Source organism: Mauremys reevesii, unplaced genomic scaffold (genome assembly GCF_016161935.1).
Source record: "Mauremys reevesii isolate NIE-2019 unplaced genomic scaffold, ASM1616193v1 Contig32, whole genome shotgun sequence".
Lineage (NCBI taxonomy): Eukaryota > Metazoa > Chordata > Testudines > Geoemydidae > Mauremys > Mauremys reevesii.
This window is the reverse complement of record NW_024100843.1, coordinates 209,924-231,928: the sequence shown is the minus strand read 5'-3', so window position 1 is coordinate 231,928 and position 22,005 is coordinate 209,924. Positions and strand designations below refer to the sequence as shown.

Below are 22,005 nucleotides of genomic sequence, written 5' to 3'. Positions count from 1 at the left end.
CACCCCTTTTAGGGCTTATGTCCCGCCTTCCCACCCCTCGTTTCTGTTGGCGCCAAAGTGTGGCGCTGTCGGGCATTTTGAAAAAATGTGTGTGTGTATGTGTTTGACTAGGGGAAGTGTTGTGTATGTTGGTGCTTGGGTACATGGAGAGAAAAAGGTTGAAAGAAGAGTGTGAGAGAGTGTAAAGAGGAAAGAAGAGTTTGAGTAAGGTTTAGAGGGAAAAAAGGAAATTTGAAAGAAGAGAGGTAAGTTATTGAAGAAAAGAGGCTGGTTATGAAAGAATAGAAAGATAGAACTTGAAAAAATGAAATATTTGTTTTTAAAGGGCTAGTTTAAGAAAAAAGTTAAATAATATTAAAAAACTAGGTTTAAAAAGGGAATTTACTAAGGCAAAACCTGTTTGGTAAGCACATGGCCAAAAAGAATAAAGGGGTACTAAGAAAAAAGCATTTAAACTGATTAAAAACTAGGTTTAAAAAGGGAATTGACTAAGGCAAAGCCTGTTTGGTAAGCACAGGGTAAAAAAGTGAATAAAAATTCATTGAAACTATTCAATACCAATGTAGGTTAAGAAAAACATTAAAAAAAACATTAAAAACTAGGTTTAAAAAGAGAATTGACTAAGGCAGAACCTGTTTAGTAAGCCCCGGTAAAAACTATAAAAAAAAAGTGGCTATGAAAAATACAAATACAGCTAACTTTTTTTACATAAGCTATTTTTTCTTGTGTTTTTTGTATAAATCCAAACTTTAAAAGCAATCTTGGGTTGTTGTTGTTTTTTATTAAAACACATATGTAAACTCCCCTCAATTGCCAGTTTTCATATTCTTACCCAGTTGTTGTTTTGATACTTTAAAAACACTATTTTAAAAAGAACAGGCTAGTATCTAAAGCCTTTTTAGTTCACTAAACTTCTACAAAATATCCCTAAGAGGGGCCTTGTTTTGTTACAGCTCAGGCAGCACTGCTTTTTCATAATAAACTTTACAAAAACATAATGCTTCAAATATATGGGAAGGAAAATAAACTTCTCTCTAATCCACTGGATTACAAAATAAGGGGGATATTAAACTAGCTGTTACTAAGGTTCTGTGGTTTTCACTCTGGCGTGTTTTCTGCATGCCCTCTTTTTAATTAAAACACGCATGTAAAAATGTTAAATAAAGGGCTCTGTCTTTATATAAGCTTGTCTTTTATAGTGTTTATTCCTCTACAAAACTTAATATAACTTTCACTTGTATGTGTTAAAAAGCAGGCAAACAAGCAGCCTTCTTATCTCTGATCTACTGGTTTACAGAGGATGTTTTTGCTGACTGGTGCTCTGCTGCAAAAGCCTGCTGTCCTTACTAAAAAATGACCAGTGCGAGCCTAAAACCTAGGGGAAAACTTTCATAAACAGGCTGTCTGTGTTTTTAAGCCTGGGTTGTTTCTGCGGACTTGCATGTTATTGAAACACCTATGCCTAAGGGGCTAAATGAAGGTTATGGGTCTTCAGGTGGGCTTGTCTTTTCAACTGTTTATTCCTTTCCAAGCCTTTCACCTCTCTTTGTTAAAAAGCAGGTAAAGAAGCAATCTTCTTCTCTCTAATCCAGTGGTTAACAAAATAAGGGGGATATAAACCGTCTGTTACTAAAAACCTGGGGTGCTTCTGCCTGCTCTTTTACATCTTAATGAAACACTTATGCCAAGGGGGCTAAATAAAAAAAAAAGTGTCTTCAGGCAGCCTGGTTTTCAAAGGGGTCTTCTTCTTTTCTAATCCACTACCTTCAAAAGGCTGTTTCAAGTGGTTCACACTAAAAACCTTGGTGGGGGGGACTTTTTCTTAGTAAGGGTTTTGTGGGTTTAGGTCTGGGGTGTTTCTGCATGCTTGTTTTTTTATTGAAACACCCCTACAAATAAAGGAATGTGTCTTCAGGTAAATTTGTTATTTCATGTGTTTATTTAATACGTTAAAAAGAGGGGGGTTTAGACATTACTTCAAAAAACACATTTTAAAATGGTTTATAGTATGTGTTGTTTAGCTTTTGTTACAGGGTCCTGGTTGTTTAAATAAGAGCAGAGCAGGGCTTTGCTGCAGCTTCACAGTTTTTACTAAAAAATAAGCTGTGCTAGTCTAAAACCTAGGGGCAAAAACTTTTTTTTGTCACTATACATTACTTTCATGGCCCTAGACTGTTTGTGCATGCTCTTTTTTATTTATTAAAACACCTATACCAAAGGACTGTGTCTTCATTTCGGCATGTCTTTTACCTCTCTTTGTTAAAAAGTGGGGGAAGAAGCAGTCTTCTTCTCTCTAATCCAGTGGTTTACAAAATAAGGGGAATATAAACCGTCTGTTACTAAAAACCTGGGGTTTTAAGCCTAGGATGCTTCCGCCTGCTCTTTCTTTATTACAACACAAATATAAAAGGGACGTGTTTTAGGTTTGTCTTTTCAAGTCATTATCCCTTTGCAACACTTAATGTAACTTTAACCTGTGTTTGTTAAAAAGCAGGTAAAGAAGCAAACTCCTTCTCTGTGATCCACTAACTCACAGACACCGTTTTGGCTGACAGCTGCTTTGCTGCAAAAGCCTGCTGTCCTTACTAAAAAAAATGACCAGTGCAAGCCTAAAACCTAGGGGAAAACTTTCATAAACAGGCTGTCTGTGTTTTTAAGCCTGGGTTGTTTCTGCAGACTTACATGTTATTGAAACACCTATGCCTAAGGGACTAAATGAAGGTTATGGGTCTTCAGGTGGGCTCGTCTTTTCAAGTGTTTTATTCCTTTACAAGCCTTTCACCTCTATTTGTTAAAAAGCGGGGAAAGAAACAAACTTCTTCTCTCTGATCCACTGGTTTACAAAATAAGGGGACTATAAACCGTCTGTTACTAAAAACCTGGGGTTTTAAACCTAGGGTGCTTCTGCATAATTTTTTATTACAACACATACAAAAGGCTTGTGTCATAGGTTTGTCTTTTCGAGTCATTATCCCTTTGCAAAACTTAATGTAATTTTAACTTGTGTTTGTTAAAAAGTTTGGGAAAGAAGCAGCCTTCTTATCTCTGATCCGCTGACTCACAGAGGCTGCTTTGCTAACAGGCGCTTTGCTGCAGCTTCACATTGTTTTTACTAAAAAAATAACCCCCGCTAGTTTAAAACCTAGGGGAAAACTTTTAAAAATTGTTTGTTACTAAAAGCTTATGGTTTTAACTTTTATAAAAATCCCTCTGCCTGCTCTTTTTCATTGAAACACTTATGCCAATGGGGTTAAATTAAAAAATGTGTCTTCATTTAGGCCTGTCTTTTCAAGTGTTTATCCCTTTACAAGACTTTCACTTCTATTTGTTAAAAAGTGGGGAAAGAAGCAATCTTCTTCTTCTCTCTGATCCACTGGTTTACAAAATAAGGGGTTTATAAACTGTCTGTTACTAAAAACCTGGGGTGCTTCTGCCTGCTCTTTTTTATTACAACACAAATATAAAAGGGACGTGTTTTAGGTTTGTCTTTTCGAGTCATTCTCCCTTTGCAAAACTTAATGTAACTTTAGCCTGTGTTTGTTAAAAAGAAGGTAAAGAAGCAAACTCCTTCTCTGTGATCCGCTGACTCACAGAGGCTGCTTTGCTAACAGGAGCTTTGCTGCAGCTTCACATTGTTTTTACTAAAAAAATAACCCCCGTTAGTTTAAAACCTAGGGGAAAAACTTTAAAAAATGGCGTGTTACTAAAAGCTTATGGATTTAACTTTTATAAAAACCCCTCTGTAAAAGGGCTACATGGCAGGAAAATGCTGGGGGGTCTGTTTCTTTAGATAAGAATAAAACAGGAAAGAATCCTGTGGCACCTTATAGACTAACAGACGTTTTGCAGCATGAGCTTTCGTGGGTGAATACCCACTTCTTCAGATGCAAGTGGTGGAAATTTCCAGGGGCAGGTTTATATATGCAAGCAAGAAGCAAGCTAGAGATAACGAGGTTAGTTCAATCAGGGAGGATGAGGCCCTGTTCTAGCAGTTGAGTGAAAACCAAGAGAGGAGAAACTGGTTCTGTAGTTGGCAAGCCATTCACAGTCTTTGTTTAATCCTGAGCTGATGGTGTCAAATTTGCAGATGAACTGGAGCTCAGCAGTTTCTCTTTGAAGCCTGGTCCTGAAGTTTTTTTGCTGCAGGACGGCCACCTTAAGATCTGCTATTGTGTGGCCAGGGAGGTTGAAGTGTTCTCCTACAGGTTTTTGTATATTGCCATTCCTAATATCTGATTTGTGTCCATTTATCCTTTTCCTTAGAGACTGTCCAGTTTGGCCGATATACATAGCAGAGGGGCATTGCTGGCATATATTACATTGGTGGACGTGCAGGTGAATGAACCGGTGATGGTGTGGCTGATCTGGTTAGGTCCTGTGATGGTGTCGCTGGTGTAGATATGTGGGCAGAGTTGGAATCGAGGTTTGTTGCATGGGTTGGTTCCTGAGCTAGTTACTATGGTGCAGGGTGCAGTTACTGGTGAGAATATGCTTCAGGTTGGCAGGTTGTCTGTGGGCGAGGACTGGCCTGCCACCCAAGGCCTGTGAAAGTGTGGGATCATTCTCCAGGATGGGTTGTAGATCCCTGATGATGCACTGGAGGGGTTTTAGCTGGGGACTGTATGTGATGGCCAGTGGAGTCCTGTTGGTTTCTTTCTTGGGTTTGTCTTGAAGTAGGAGTCTTCTGGGTACACGTCTGGCTCTGTTGATCTGTCTCCTTATTTCCTCGTGCGGGTACTGTAGTTTTGAGAATGCTTGGTGGAGATTTTGTAGGTGTTGGTCTCTGTCTGTGGGGTTAGAGCAGATGCGGTTTTACCTCAGTGCTTGGCTGTAGACAATGGATCTTGTGGTGTGCCCGGGATGGAAGCTGGAGGCATGAAGGTAGGCATAGCGGTCGGTAGGTTTTCGGTATAGGTTGGTGTTAATGTGACCATCAATAATTTGCACCGTAGTGTCTAGGAAGTGGACCTCCCGTGTAGATTGGTCCAGGCTGAGATTGATGGTGGGGTGGAAGCTGTTGAAATCGTGGTGGAATTTTTCCAGAGTATCCTTCCCATGGATCCAGATGATGAAGATGTCATCAATGTAGCGTAGGTAGAGAAGGGGCGTGAGTGGACGGAAGCTGAGGAAGCGTTGTTCCAGGTCAGCCATAAAAATATTGGCATATTGTGGGGCCATGCGGGTGCCCATAGCGGTGCCACTGATCTGGAGATATATATTGTCATCAAATTTGAAATAGTTGTGTCTGAGGATAAAGGCACAGAGCTCAGCAACCAGTTGTGCTGTGGCATCATCAGGGATACTGTTCCTGACAGCTTGTATTCCATCAGCGTGTAGGATGTTGGTGTAGAGAGCCTCTACATCCCTGGTGGCCAGGATGGTGTTTTCTGGAAGGTCACCAATGCATTGTAGTTTCCTCAGGAAATCAGTGGTGTCATGGAGATAGCTGGGAGTGCTGGTGGCATAGGGTCTGAGTAGAGAGTCCACATATCCAGACAGTCCTTCAGTGAGAGTTCCAATGCCTGAGATGATGGGGCGTCCAGGATTTCCAGGTTTGTGGATTTTGGGCAGTAGATAGAATAGCCCTGACGGGGCTCTAAGGGTATGGTGATTTGTTCCGGTGTTAGCGTAGGGAGTGTCCTGAGTAGATGGTGCAGTTTCTTAGTGTATTCCTCAGTGGGATCTGAGGGAAGTGGCCTGTAGAATTTGGTGTTAGAGAGTTGTCTGGCGGCCTCCTTTTGGTAGTCAGACCTGTTCATGATGACAACAGCACCTCCTTTATCAGCCTCTTTGATTAAGAGGCTGATAAAGGAGATTAAGAATAAAACAGTTAAAGGGGAGGGGGGAAAGGAGGGAGTTGGCTCTTGTTTAAAATCTTGGGACTCTAGGATTGGTTCAGGAAAATAAATTCTATGACGCTGCTGTAAAACCACCTCTGATTGGGCCGATCCAAAGGCAGTGATAACAAGTCTGAGAGGATCTGAACCAGAAAAGTTGCCTCATTCTACAGAAAGAGGTAAAAGGTGAGAATTCTCTCTCTCATTTTCTCTCTCTCTCTCTTTTTGATTCCACCATGTGCTGTCTATCTTTGCCCTTTGCAAAGGGGGCTCTCTTTTTTTTTTTTGACCTACACTGGTATTGAATGGTTTCAATGCTTTTTTATTCACTTTTTCACCCTGTGTCTCCCAAGCAGGCTTTGCCTTTGTAAATTCCCTTTTTTAAACCTAGTTTTTAATGGTTTTAAATGTTTTCTTTCTTAACCTACACTGGTATTCAATAGTTTTATTGTATTTTTCTTAGCCACTTTTTTTTAAATGGTTTTTACCAGGGCTTACCAAACAGGTTTTGCCTTAGTAAATTCCCTTTTTAAACCTAGTTTTTAATATTATTTAACTTTTTTCTTAAACTAGCCCTTTAAAAACAAATATTTCCTTTTTTCAAGTTCTATCTTTCTATTCTTTCATAACCAGCCTCTTTTCTTCAATAACTTACCTCTCTTCTTTCAAATTTCCTTTTTTCCCTCTAAACCTTACTCAAACTCTTTTTTCCTCTTTACACTCTCTCACACTCTTCTTTCAACCTTTTTCTCTCCATGTACCCAAGCACCAACATACACAACACTTCCCCTAGTCAAACACGTACACACACACATTTTTTCAAAATGGCCGACAGCGCCACACTTTGGCGCCAACGGAAACGGGGGGTGGGAAGGCGGGACATAAGCCCTAAAAGGGGTGTGGAAACCTGTCAAAATTTGTATGGTGATGAATGCTATCGAGTTATTTACTACTGTCATCCTTAGAGATTTGTAAGGCCCAGCTTGACCAAAAAAAAAATCTTCCATTTAAAATTAAATTTGAAGTTGACAACCTTTGTTTGGGTGAAATTTATGACACTCTCTTAAATAATTTAAATAGAAGAGAAAAAATAACATTAAGCGGAACATATTCATCGCCAACTTTTTAAGGCAGTCACACCACTGATGTGATAGCTAAGGCCCTGGAAGCAAAGTTCGCTGAAATGCTAACCCAGCTTTGGACAGCAGTAGCTTCCTTGAGAGGTGCAGAAAATATTTTCTTCATTTCAGTTTATTCAAATAGTTCATTTCAATTGACTAGTTTGTTGAAATTCAAAGAAGCCATTGGGGGTTCAAAAACGGGCACACTTGTTTTCCTCCCTCAATCTATGGATTAAAAACCAGGTGTGAGGGGATGGATCTATTAGTTCATAAGTCTAGAAACACATGTTGACCAGACGGTATCATTTCGGTTCACTAATCACATCAAATTTCCTTTGTTTAAAAAATTAGTTAGTCTTAAATGTAAAACATTTTTGATACAACTTTTTGCTTATGCTTCTCTTTCTAGCTCTGGCATGACCTTGCTGTGTGACCAAAGAGAGGTCACTTCCTTTCTCTTTACTGCTGTATCATGGGGATGGAGAAAATTCTCTAAGTCTTAGCAGGAGAGAGATTTGAGCACATCAGGTGTGTTAGAGCCCTTGTGCTCTAAAGGACAATGGGTGATTGTTGTTTGGGGCAAGAATCCTGATGGATTTGCTACTTGTCCCCCATCCAAAGCCAATAACACATCTATGTACGGCTCCAAGGATCAAATTTGTCCCACAGCGTCCCACTAGGAGGTCATGACCAGCTGAGTATCCCCCATCACCTCAAGTCTTTTTCAGGATCGCTGCTTCCCAGGTTAGAGTCCCCCATCTTGCACAAATAGCCTGTATTTTTTCTTACCTTCTACACAGATAACAATTTCTTTCTACAAAACCCACAGAGAAATGAAAACACTCCCAAAGAATCTCCTCCACACTAATCCTCTTTTGGTCTTCACAGAGAGACAGCAAAGATGGAGGCTTGCTGCAGCAAGTCTACAGGGGTCTCTGAGGTTCCCCCTGCCCCGCATCCCTGTCCTGTCCGGCTGTTGGCAAGGGAGCTCTGTGAGGTCACAGCCGCCTCATCATCTTTGCCCAATAGGCTGAGTTCCTGCCAAAGGCCTTTGTGAAGTCACTGCAACACCCACCTTTCCCTGGCAGGCCTGATGTCTGCCCCAGCCAGCCCAGCTGGATGATTGAGCTGCGCCCCGGATCACCCTACTTGCTCATTGTTGATTCTGGCCACCCAGTAAAACAGCAGAGTCTGTTCCTCACCCCACACTGAGACCTAATCCGGTCTCTATTTCACGGGCCATGAAATTTCACACATTTAACTCCATATTAAGCCCAATTGCTTGTAATTCACTAAAAGGCACCTTCTAGATGACAGCCAGTCGTGATATGAGGACACCAAGAAACAGAGAATAAAACAATGGTTACAATACCATGAAATTTCAGATGGAAACATCTGAAATGGTGACATTGGTCAGTTTCAAGGCCAGAGAGTTTGTAAATTAGTCAAAGTGAGCCCTGAATTTCGTAGGGACCTGGCTGTTACGGAGGTCCTAGCAGGTTTGCACTCCCAGTTCTCCTGAAGGGCCATTGAGAATTCCTGCTGCGTGAGAAACTTCCCAGAATAAGCTACCAGGATTGGGGGGAAATGAAGGAAACCAAACGAAGCCTGAGCTAGGATGGAGAGCACTGATCCAAGTGGTGTCTGTACCCCTCCGCCCCCACCTGCCTGCCTGCGGTGCAATGGACAGAGGGGCACTGATTTCTATTGGCGAACTCGCTAAAGACAGTGGGCTTCAGCACAAGCCGTACAGCGCATACTCTGAACTCTTGGATAAACAGCAGAGCTGGATTTTCAGAAACATTTCCCCTCAGTGCTCTGCTGCCACTTTGGATTGTGCCCAGCAGAGGCTTTGGAATCTGACTACATTACACTTCCTTTTAGACATCTCTTAAGAGAGAACACGAGTCTGCACAGGACATCAGATTTATTTTTGTGGTACCCATTGCTTCCATGCCCTACCCTCCACTGCCTCTTCTCTGGCACAGAGCACATGACAGGGGAAATGGCTCCAGGGAACTGCACCACAGTGACTGGCTTCATTTTCTGGGGAATAACTGACAGTGCAAAGCTGCAAAACATCCTCTTTGTGGTGTTCTTTGCCGTTCATTTCTGTGCCCTGGTGGGGACTGTTGGGATGATCATGCTGATTAGGGTTGACTCCCAACTCCACAGCTCCATGTACTTTTTCCTCAGCAACTTGTCATTCTTAGATGTTGTCTACTCCTCGGTGATTGCCCCCAAGGCGATGGTCATTTCCCTAGCAAAGAGTAAACACATTTCGTTCCCTGGGTGTGTGGTTCAGTTTTTCCTCTTCTCCTTCTGTGCCAACAATGAGCTTTGCCTCCTGGCTGTGATGGCATACGATCGCTTCGTGGCCATCTGCAACCCATTGCTTTATAATGTCATCATGTCCAAGAGAGTCTGCTTCCAGCCAGTGGCTGGCTCTTACTGTGGTTAATTTAGGCAAGAGTGTTGTCAAGCTTAAGATGAACAACAGTATTGCCAGTGTCAGGCCTAAAACTTCCGGATGCTTTAAAAAGCAAGCTTTGCAAAATTAAGCTGCAACTTAATGGTCAAAAGATTCCTACAACCAGACAACATTTTATGTTGACTCCTATACGGTATAATACAGGGGTCAGCAACCTTTCAGAAGTGCTGTGCCGAGTCTTCATTTATTCACTCTAATTTAAGACTTTGCATGCCGGTAATAACGTTTTTAACGTTTTTAGAAGGTCTCTTTCTATAAGTCTATAATAGATAACTAAACTATTGTTGTATGTAAAGTAAATAAGGTTTTAAAAATGTTTAAGAAGTTTCATTTAAAATTAAATTAAAAAGCAGAGGTCCCCAGACCAGTGGCCAGGATCCGGGCAGTGTGAGTGCCACTGAAAATCAGCTTGTGTGCCGCCTTCGGCACGCGTGTCATAGGTTGCCTACCCCTGGTATAATAGGTCATGCCCCCGGGTTATTGAAACCACCTTTGGAACTTGTGGTTAAGAGACGCTGCAGCCAAAAAACTGATTCCTATGTGGGTTTGATAGGCTAGGCCTTTAGGCATAGGTCATCAAGATAACCTCACCCACAATCAAGCCAATAACCCATTTAGAGGTAAGTTACCTAGAAAACTAAGGAAAACCACAGTTGAGACAATGGACTACATAGAAATAAGCTATCTCCTTGAGCATAACTTATGAACTAAAACAATAATTGGCTACAAGAAAAAAAGTAAGTATAAATTATACAGCCAAAGCGATAACACTAAATTTGGCCTAACCTGATTGGTTGACCTACTTCAAAGTGCGACGAGCAGATGAGATTAAATGTGTAGAACTTCAGGTGGGTGTGTGGGTGTGTCTTGGTCTAAGAAGTTATTCTCTTTGATCGGTCTGACCCGCACCCCCTGAACCGAGGAAACCTGAACTGCACCGACTATCTGACCAATTCAAAGAGCGGTCAACTAGAAGGTGATATATTCCCGGTAGGGTAAGGTTTTAAAGTAAAAAAGTCTGGTTGCATGCAAAATAAGGTAATGGAGTAAAGTCTGGGTTGCTCGAGCTGTTTTGATCTCAAGTTGTACTAACACTATAGTATTAAGAATGGTAGTGTTGGGATAATTTAATCTCAGATTATATTAGTACTGCAGTATTAAAAATAGTAGTAAAAAGTTTACTTATACTTGTGCTTGTCTTCTGTGTTGCATTTATAGCTGTAAGTCATTAAAAGCCTTTCTTGAGGAATAATCAGTAGTTTTCATTTCTTTATATGGACACCACTTAGCCTCATTACATCTGTGTTAGATGGTGGGAAGTAGTGATCACTCAGAGCCCCATTTGGACCCTGATGTGTGTCTCCTTCTTCCTATATCTCCGCACTTACCTATGCGCCTGTTCAATGCCACTGTGCATACATGTACCGTATTCAGTCTCTCCTTCGGCCACTCCAATGTCCTCGATCATTCCTTCTGCGATATTCGCCCACTCCAAGAAATCTCCTGCTCTTACTTTCGCATCGATAAGCTAGTGCATTTCATCTTTGCAGCCATAGAACCAATAGGGACCATTTTCACCATCCTCATCTCCTACATTTACATCATCTTTGCCATCCTGAGGATCCACTACATGACAGGAAGGCACAAAGCCTTCTCCACTTGCGCCTCCCACCTGATTGTCATTTCCATCTTATATGGGACCCTGATCTTTACATATTTATGACCCTCGTCTGACAGCTCAGTGGCCTGGGACAAAACGGTTGCCGTGTTCGATACCCTTGTGATCCCCATACTGAACCCGCTGATCTACAGCCTGAGGAACAAGGAGGTGAAGGACACTCTGAGGAGGACAATACACCAGAAAATTATTCCTCCCTGTATGAGGACTGGTTTTTCTGATCAGTACTGGAGTCCAAATAGGAGCTAGTTCTCACTCATTAAGTCAATGTGTAGAAATTTCGATCATGTGATTTACAGGAGAAAACAATATGGAAATGGAACGTGAGCCAGATAATGAAGGAAGGCGCCATGTCCCTTCAGAAACAGTGTCCAGTAACGGTGTTACAGCTTCTCCTTTATGCACTGATATGTTATTTCTGCAATATAGGCATCTCCCCCTGCGTGTTCCACTACCTTTTGAACTATATTGGTTAATTTAGCAGATGATATAAAGAGGAGATACTCAGATTGTAAATTACTTCCATTTGCCACTGCTATTATCTCAGTTCCCAAAGCCCTCACCTAAAATCACTGTACAATTAAATAAAGGGAGGTGTACATGGAGAAGTGTTTTTATAGCTAGATAGTCAGACAGATGGTTCTGTTCAGGGACAGATAGGTAGACACTAGACAGACGGGTGTTTTTCTGTGGGGATAGATAGACAGAGACATGGTTATGTCTGGGGTTAGATAGACAGAAACATGTCACTATACATACGCATGAGAAAGGAAGGATGGTCCAGAGGTTATCGCACTAGCCTAAGACTTGAGGGGTCTGAGTTTAAATTCCTCCTCCACTGCAGACTTCCTTTGTGACCTTGAGCAAATCACTTAGGGCCAGATTTTTTAAAGGGATTTCAGTTCCTAATCCTCATTGAAATCAAAGGGATTTTTGTGGCCTTTCTTTCTTTTGATGAATAGTCATTTGTTTATTATGAATTATTATGATGATTAAAGAAAGGGTTGTGGATTGGGGAACTTGTGCGGTGAGGATGTTCTATGCAGAAGTTTCCATTGTTTGGCACATGCAGCTGATCTGAAGTGCCATGCAGTGCTAGGTTTTGCGTAGCAAGCCCTCTCACAATGGCAAAGAGCCTTTTCAGAACTCTGATGCAATCTTCTATTCATGCTGATCATCTATGGTGGCCTTTAATCTTAGGCTCCTCTCAAGTTCTTTCCACCTATGGAATGCTCTCTGGTGATTTGCTGCCCTCTCATGGCATGCCACATTTCTAGCCAGATTTTTCCAGTCCTTTGTTCCTGTAGAACACAATGTGGCTGGAACATTAGACTGGAGGAGTTTGCAACAAAACCAGTATGCAGCATTCTGGGGTTTGGAGTACCTAAGCCATGGCCTCTCCACTTTGTCACCATTGGGGATTTCACACCAGGAATGTGTTGGATGGAAACTTCTATTTTCATTGTCTTTGGGGAACGTGAAGTTTTTCACTTGCTGTGGCCCATGCAGTGCAAGGAAGTCCTTCAGGCTACTGCTCAAGTGGGTCCACGGTCCTGGATCATCTAGATTTAAGGAACTAAACTCAGCAGCAGCTGTTTCTTGTGCCTCCACCACACTATTCTCTGAGCTACACATTTCTTCAGGAATGTGCATGGTTACATCCATTTGAGATGGAGATATGGATGCTGCAGTAGCTGCCAGGTCACCTGCACTCTGACTAACTGGAAGATCAGGCATCTCCTCACCACTCACATCCTCATTGGGGCCGGAAGGCTCAGCGTGAACATTTGTGTCTCTGTATCTCAGGAGAGCTCCTTCCTGCTTAGATAGAAAAGCTTCCTTTGCTTTCTTTCTTTTTCTGAATGTTGCCCCAGGGGGGCGTTTTCTTCTTTCCCTCATGACTGCTGTTCTGTGCCAGCTAGAGTGGCTCTCAACACTCACTTGAAGGGGACAAATAAGCAGGCTGGTAGCAGGGCCTGAGTGAGGGAAGATCTCAGCCTCTTAAGGGCCTAACCGGCTCCTACTACTTCAGCTGACTGTCTGTTCTCCTCAAGCGGGTTCAGGGGAGCAGCAGGAAATAGGAAACTCCCTGATAAGCTGTTGTCAATCAGTCCAGGCACCAGCGGGTGCTCGGGAGGTACATAAGAGGCTCCTCCTCTCTCTCTTGGACCATTGAGTAGCCTCATGAAAACATCCCAGCTGTGGACATAGGCACCAGCAACCGATTCCCCAAGCTAAAGTCCCCTTTGCAATCCAGGGAAACAGCCTGGGTTGTCTGGAGCGCAGTGTTTGGCCCATGGTGACTGCAGACCCTGCCCCTGCTGCATAGCGACTCCTGGGACCCCTCTATCCCATCAGCACTCGGCTCTCCCACATTCTGCTGAGCGGCTGAGATCTGGGGGAACAGAAACCCTTTGTTAGAGATGGAAAATCTCCTCCCAGGAACACTCTGTCAATGGCTGCCAGACGCCGTCCCTGTGAAACCCCAAATGTGCAGCCCCTCAGATTCCCACAGGGGAGATCTCAGCTCATTCACTTGTCACCCGTGGCCGCAGTCTCTGACAGAGGGAATGTAGAGGGGTTTTTTGCCAATGGTCCCTTCTACAGCGCCCAGAATGGGAGGAGGTTTGGCCTTGTGATGTGAGGCCTGGGTCTGAGAATCAGGGCTCCTGGGATCTGGGGCTCTGCAATGGGGTGTGGTCTAGTGAGTGGAGCTGGATTTGTTGACAGTGAGTGAGAGGGGCTTGTGTTGAAGGACCCTGGGTCAATCCCCACCAATTCCTGTGATGTCTACATGTGGCCACGATTTTACTTACCTCTCAATGTAGGTTATTTAGCCCATTCCTGGACACACGTGTTACATCTGCTGCTGGCCGTCCCTGAGATGTAGGTCCTTCATCCACACAAGGACATGGCACATCAAGGTCAATCCAGCAGCTCTCATCCGGTCTTCACCTCCGCAATGGACGGTGAGCTCTAATCTGACCAGAGAAAGACAGGGTGGTATTCTTCAGGGGAATCTGCTGGTGCTCCTGCATCCCCTGCTCCACCTCACACCCCGACACGCTAAGGGTTTTCCAAAGATACCACTAATCTCAGATAAACAAAGCAGCTGAGATGAGGTCAGTGTGGGTGGATTTACTGAGCAGACTGGTTCTAATGGAAGGAGATTCCCATAGGAAAAGTCTCTGATGGTTGAGGTGGGGGCAATGCAAACCCTCAGCCCCTTGAATGGCAGGAAATCAGGACTCAGGGAGTTAAGGGGTGTCTCTGTCCTGCTGGAGGGAGCAGACCTGGAGAGCAGGAAGAGCACTAGTGGCATTGTAGGAAAACCAGTGACTTCTACCTGTGAAGGTGGCTGAAGCTTCTGGCAGACACTGGAGTCCCGGATCCTTACACCTCCTTTGGGGATCCTTTTCCTAGGAATAAAATAAGGACACCACACAAAGAATGACATTTGAATCCCAGGGTAAAGGGATGATCTCAGCCAGGCTATGTACCAGGAACCCAATTTTTGTCCCAAGAGCCACAATTACCCAGATGAGTTTTTCTTCCCCATTTGCTTTCAGGTTAGTTACTCACAGGATTCATTTGTTTGCTTTGCCGGGTCTCCACTCTCTGCAGCTCTTCATTGGTTTTAGTAACAATCTTTCAGTTTTTGATTCTGTTGCCTCTTCTTACAGTGTAGCATCTGCTTAGCACTTTTTAAAAAAACAATCAATTCAAACCAAAATCCTCATCCTGCATTGAAGATCTAGCCCCGTCCTGTCCTGGCCCCAGCGGAGGGTCCCAAGCTTTGGCCCCACGGCTCCAGCCTGGCCCCCGCAACGCTAGTGCTGGTCCCGGCCCTGGCCCCACGCCTCTGGCCCAGCCCCCGCGGCGCCAGTGCTGGTCCCGGCCTGGTCCCACGGCTCCGGCTCCACCACGCCTGTGCTGGCCCGGGGCCCCAGTTGTGGCTCCGCGGCACGGGCACCGTTCTCGGCCCAGGTCCGCGGTTGCGGCTGCGGCTCTGGCGCCAGTGCCGCCAAGTCCTGCGGTCGCGACGCCGGTGCCGGGCCCACGGTTGTGGTGACGGTGCCGGTCCCACGGTTGCACCACCGGCGCCGCGGCACCAGTGACAGTCCAGGCCCGGCCCCGCGGTTGCGGCTCTGGCCCTGCGGTTGCAGCTCTGGCCCTGTGGCACTGGTGTCAGTGCCGGTCCCAGTCCCGGTCCCAGTCCCAGCCCCGGCCCCGGCCCCGACCCCACGGTTGTATCATTTCTGTTCACTAACCACACATCAAATTGCCTTTGTTTAAGAAATCAGTTCGTTTGAAATGCAAAACATTTTGATACAACTTGTTTCTTATGCTTCTCTTTCTAGCTCTGGCATCACCTTGCTGTGTGACCAAAGAGAGGTCACTTCTTTTCTCTTTCCCTCGGTATCCTGGGGGATGGAGAAAATTCTCTCAGTCCTAGCAGGAGAGAGATTTGAGCAAGTCAGGCCTGTTAGGGACCTCGTGCTCTAAAGGACAATGGGCGATTGTTGTTTGGGGTAAGAATCCCAACAGATTTGTTACTTGTCCCTCAACCAAAGCCAATAACACCTCTCTGTATTTTCAGTCATGAGTTAGACTGTCTCAGCCCCCCTCTGTCTCCTGCAGCCCTCAGGTGTTCCTTGGATTAGGGAGGCTTGGATGCTAAGAGAACTGGAATTAGTTTACTGGCTTCCTGGGTGTTACTAGCCCATGAGGGTCTCAGTCTGGTCCCTGAGACCCACACTCCCAGACACTAAAGATCAGGACGGATTGATTTCACTCCAGTTTTTTTGTATTTGTATTTTTGAATTATTGTCCTAATGAAAGATTGATTGTCATGAAATCTTAGAGCTGGTAGATGACAGAACAAGGAGCAATGATCTCAAGTTGCAGTGTGGAAGGCTTTGATATTAGCAAAAACGTTTTCACTAGGAGGGTGGTGATGCCTTTGAATCTGCTAGGATAGAGTCCCCTATCTTGTACTTAGAGCCTATATTTTTTCTTACCTTCTACACAGATGACAATATCTTTGAAACAAATCCACAAAGAAATGAAAAACACACGCACAGAATCTCCTCTACAGCAACTGTCTCTTGGTCCTCAGCGAGAGACCGCGAGATGGAGGCTTGCTGCAGCAAGGCTAGAGGGGTCTCTGAGGTTCCCCCCGCCCCGCATCCCTGTCCTGCCCGGCTGTTGGCAAGGGAGCTCTGTGAGGTCACAGACGCCTCATCATCTTTGCCCAATAGGCTGAGTTCCTGCCAAAGGCCTTTGTGAAGTCACTGCCACACCCACCTTTCCCTGGCAGTCCTGATGTCTGCCCCTGGCCAGCCCAGCTGGATGGTTAAGCTGCAGCCCGGATCACCCCACTTGCTCATTATTGATTCTGGGGAGCAAGCAGGCTACCCAGTAAAACAGCAGAGTCTGTTCCTCACCCCACACTGAGCTTTTCATAGAGGTTATGAAACAATTCCATCTCCTAATCCGGCCTCTATTTTTCAGGCTATGAAATTTCACACACTTAGTACCATATTAAGCCCAATCGCTTGTAGTAATTCACTAAAAGGCACCTTCCAGAATGACAACAAGTTGTGACGGGAGGACAGCTGGAAACAGAGAATCCACCTTTCCCCTGGGTAATTTGTTTCAGTGGCTAGTGTCTCTCACTGTAAAAAATGTGTGCCTTACATTTCATTTCAATTTCTCAGGCTTCAGCTGACAGCCATTGGTTCTTGTTGTGCCTTTCTTGGCTAGATCGAATTAGCCCTGCCCCATGAAATCCGATCTCCCCGTCCTGCTGGGAGCCCCCCAGGCAGGAGCACCCCAGTAGGGGCCTCCTAGCTGTTTGTCTTCTGGATTTGGGACAGGACTTCCCCTGTATGGCTGCTCTCCATGGGGATATCAGATGCACCTCCAGAGGCAGTGCAGAAGCAAGTGCACTGCATCAGCCTGTCATTGGGCTCAGGGCTTTAGCCTTGGCAGCTTCTGCTTCAGCCACATCTCTGGGAGCCCAGGCTCAGGGCTTCTGACCCCTGTGGCTACCGCTAGAGCCACCTCCACATTTGGGAATGTCTTATAGTTTCAGAAAGGTTGGTGGCTGCTTCCCTCCAAGCCCAGGTCTGAAGGCAGGACGGCACTGAGGGCGGCAATGCTGTGACTCTCCTGCTACAACCTTTGAACTCTCCCACTCTTCCATTTTGGTCGGGAAGCCCAACAAACAACATCTCATTGAGATGGACGTGTTCCCAGGGAATGTCTCAATTACAAGGAATCAACACTTCCCAGCTGAAATAAATGTTCTGCTGGAAAACTTTCTTTTTTGTTTTTTTTTTCGAAAGGACTTTTGGCTTCAGATTTTTTTTATTTTTATTTTTTTAGACTGTGGCTGTTATGTTTTGTGGCACACAAGCAGACAAGTTAGAGAAAACATAAAATACTCTTGCTGAAAGTTTGCAATATCTTGTCAATTTGTTTATTAAGACCAGAACAACAGTACATAACAACCCAAAAATCAGAGGGAGAGAACATAGGCTACTGCCTATAACAGAGAGGCACAACTCACTGGGTACCTGCTGATTGCTGCTAAGTCCCAAGTTTATTCTGCCTTACTGAGCTGCCTAGCATGCAAGCAAGTACAGGAACCCTGCCCAACATGTAAAGTCACAGTATTCAATTTTAACACAACTGCAAATACACCAGAGCATCAACATTTTCTGTTTTACAAGGACTCTCCTTTTTTGGAACCCTTGTTTCTAAAAAAGCCATGCGGGACTTGAATCAAATTTCAGTGACTAATTATCATGTGTGTGGAATCATCATTAATGTGTATTCTATGTAGTTAGGTTGTTGTCTTCTTTACGAAATTTGGGGAAACAGGAGCCCTGGGAAACCCTGTTCCCCTCCTCCCCTCATACTCATTGCACATTTGCTGCCACCTGGTGCTGGCTGAGCAGTAGCATTGTGACATCAGAGAGGATCCACCACTCAGCACCCCGTCCCTCCAGTTCATTTGCATACTTGGGGAGAATGACTAGCAACCTGGCTACCATGGCAAGAGCTACCTTTGACGACTGATTGCCCCCTTATTACCAGAACATCATTACAGAAAGGAAGTTTGTAATGAAACAGGGCCAGATGTGGATACCCGGGATAGCCTCCTGCTGTGCTCATTTGGGTTAGTACTGTAGTACGGTGCAGTGTTTCTTTACAAAGGACAATTGTTTGCTACTTTCCTTAGTAAGGACTAGGTGAAAATGAGATGAAAAATTCCAGCTCTTTTTCTTGGATACTGATTATCTGCTCCTTGCACATTCAGGGTTATAGCTTAGAACTTTCACGGAAACTGAAGTTGCATAAAATGAGTTTTGTTTTAATACAGTTTAATTTAATTACTTTCAATTCTCTGATAAACACAGCATTGAGTGGTGAAAAAGGGACCTTCACAAAGATAAAAATGGCAATAAAATATATACTGAAAACAACAGATGAGTAAGAGCTTCATTGTTTAAACAGTACATAGAAAGAAAAAACTATTATATATTAAAAAAATAAGGAAATTAACAAACCAAAAAACCCTTCATTTAATGTTACTTAAGTTTGCTTTCAGCAACAAAATAAACCATAAAATAATTAGGAAATACAAAGTCAAGAGTTTCAAAAACGATTACAAGGTTATGAAATTTTACGTTCTCTTGTTAGCAAATGTCCAAATAAGTGTTGCCCTGGGCACCCTTAATTCAGTCCTCTTGTGCATTTCCATGATGATGCAGACTTTCATTACATGATCCCAGGAAGAAGATCAGCAGGAAGAAATGGAATAAGAGAAAAGAGAAGATGAGACAAGAGGAAAGGAGGAAGAGGGGAGCCCAAAGGGACAAATTTCAAACACCCACAGCGAGTCACAGGTTCATAAATTCCAAGGCCAAAAGGAACCACTCTGGTCTGACTTTCTGTTTAACATCGGCATTGAATTTCCCTGAAAATAATAGCCACAGGAATTGGAGCAGATTTTTTAGAAAATCACACAATCTTGATTTTTTTTAAAAAAGGCCAGTTATGGAGGATCCAGCACAACCCTCGGTGAATGGCTCCAAACCCTGACGTTAAAAATGCTCGCTTTATTTCTAGTGTGAATTGGTCTAGGCTTCAACTTCAGCCATTGTCTGCTCTTAACCTTTATCTGCTAAAGTGAAGAGCTCATTAGTAAATATTTCTTCCCTTAGGCTCACCGCTTAACCTTCTCTTTGATTGAGCTCCTGTACTCTGTCAGCACAAGGACTGTTTTCTAATCTTTATATCATTCATGTGGCTCTTCTGTGAACCCTGTCCAATGTATCAGCATCTGTCTCAAACTGTGGACACCAGAAGTGGACACAATTTTCCAGGAGTGGTTGCACCAGTGCTCAGTACACAAATATGGAACCTCTCTATTTCTACTTGAGATTCTGCTCTATGTATGGCTCCAAGAGTCACATTTACCCCTTTGGCCACTGGGAACTCATGGGGAGCTGATTATCCCCCATGACCCCAAGTCTTTTTCAGAGTTGCTGCTTCCCAGGATAGAATCCTCTATCTTGTACACAGAGCCTATCTTTAGTCTTACCTTCTACACAGATGACGACTTCTTTCGACAAAATCTAAACACAGAAATGAAAAAAACTCACAAAGTATCTCCTCCCCACCAATCCTCTTGGTCCTCACAGAGAGACAGCAAAGATGGAGGCTTGCTGCAGCCAGGCTACAGGGGTCTCCGAGCTTCCTCCTGTCCTGCCTGGCTGTTGTCAAGGGAGCTCTGTGAGGTCACATCCGCCTCATCGTCTTTGCCCAATAGGCTGAATTCCTGCCAAAAGCCTTTGTGAAGTCACTGCCACACTCACCTTTCCCTTGCAGGCCTGATGTCTGCCCCTGGCCAGCCCGGTTGGATGTTTGAGTTGCACCCCAAGATCTCCCCACTTGGTCATTATTGATTCTGGGGAGCAAGCAGCCTACCCAGTAAAACAGCAGAGTCTGTTCCTCACCCCACAATGAGTTTTTCATAGAGGTGTCAGTTGTGAAACAATTTGATGGCCTAATCCGGCCTCTATTTCTCAGGCTATGAAATTTTACACACTTAGCACCATATTAAGCCCAATCGCTTGTAGGAATTCACTAAAAGACACCTTCCAGAATGACAACAAGTTGTGATGTGAGGACAGCTGGAAACAGAGAATCCACCTTTCCCCTGGGTAATTTGTTCCAGTGGCTAGTGTCTCTCACTTTAAAAAATGTGTGCCTTACATTTCATTTGAATTTCTCAGGCTTCAGCTGACAAACATTGGTTCTTGTTGTGCCTTTCTTGGCTAGATCGAATTAGCCCTGCCCCGTGAAATCCGATCTCTCCGTCCTGCTGGACCCCCCAGCCAGGAGAACCCAGTAGGGGCCTCCTAGCTGTTTCTCTGCCCAGCTGGGGACAGGACTTCCTTTCCGTGGGGATATCAGACGCACCTGCAGAGGCTATGCAGAAGTGTGTGCGCTGCATCAGCCCGCTGTTGGGCTCAGGGCTTTGGCCTTGGCAGTTTCTGCTCCAGTCACGTCTCTGGGTGCCCGGACTCAGAGCTTCTGGCCCCCTGTGGCTGCAGCCAGTGCTGGGGCACTGGGCTCAGGACTTTCATGCCCTTCCCAACTCCTGCCGGCACTCTGGGTGCCTGGGCTCGGGGCTTCTGCCTGGCATCTGAAGTGAGAGCTCTGGGCTTCCCTTGCAGTTCCTTCTGGGGCTCAGGGGTCCATTTCTCTGGATGCCCCGAAAATGGTAGGAGCCGAGCTGTTCCCAAGTAATAGGTAGGAGCTGAGGTGCTCCCAACATCAGGGACCCACCTGCACATCTGGGAACCTCCTCTAGCTTCAGAAAGGTTGCTGGCTGCTGCCCTTGGAGCCCAGGTCTGAAGGCAGCACACAAGTGAGGGTGACAATGCTGTGACCCCCCACAACAACCTCTGAACTCCCCCATTCTCCCAGTTTGGTCAGGACCCCCATGGTTACAATACCAGGAAATACCAGGTGGAAACATCTGAAATGGTGACGTTGGTCAATTTCAAGGCCAGAGGGTTTGTCAATTAGTCAAAGTGAGCCCTGAATTTGGTAGGGACCTGGCTATTATGGAGGCCCGAGCAGGTTTGCACTCCCAGTTCTCCTGAAAGACCATGGAGAATTCCTGCTGCCTGAGAAACTTCCCAGAAGAAGCTACCAGGATTGGGGGAGAAATGAAGGAAACCAACCAGAGCCTGAGCTAGGATGGAGAGCATTGATCCAAGCGGTGTTTGAACCCCTCCACCCCCACCTGCCTGCCTGCGGTGAAACAGAGAGAGGGGCACTGATTTCTAGTTGTGAACTTGATCAAGACCATGGGCTTCAGCACAAGCCCTACAGCCCATACTCTGAACTCTTGGATAAACAGCAAAGCTGGCTTTTCCCAAACATTTCCCCCCAGTGCTCTGCATCCACCTGGGATTGTGCCCAGCAGAGGCTGGTGGAGGGGAGGGGAAGGGAGAGGAGGCCATGAAAATGTTGTGGCGTCTGCACTACCCCACAGACACACACACACACACAGCAATGCAGGGCATAATATCCAGGACAGCAAATTATTTGGCCATAACCTACAAAATCCTACAAAAAGTGTTGAAAGGACAATTTTTCTAGAAAATAATGGGAGGGAGGGGTTAGAGAGTTGCAGTAACCACCTGGACTTCCAGTCTCTGGCCAGGCACATCCCCCTCTCCAGAGTTTTCACCGCTATCATCTCCAAACTGGTCCTCCTGATCTGATGTGAGGTCACATCCTGGCATTTAGGGACATTGGCAGGATCTTCCCTGTTCCCAGCTGCAGCATCAC

At 44.8% G+C, this 22,005-nt stretch overlaps 1 long non-coding RNA gene across 2 annotated transcripts; it reads right to left on the bottom strand.

The window, feature by feature from the left end:
• Positions 1-13,950: 13,950 nt before the first annotated feature.
• On the bottom strand, positions 13,951-16,267 carry LOC120393811. Of its 2 annotated transcripts, XR_005592130.1 has the most exons (4): positions 16,149-16,267; positions 14,710-14,828; positions 14,474-14,546; positions 13,951-14,108 (listed from the first exon to the last, which is right to left on the bottom strand). It is a non-coding gene; the product is annotated as an uncharacterized LOC120393811 (long non-coding RNA). The 2 variants fall into 2 exon arrangements; XR_005592129.1 differs by lacking the exon at positions 16,149-16,267 and having other exon boundaries at positions 14,710-14,847.
• Positions 16,268-22,005: the final 5,738 nt, after the last annotated feature.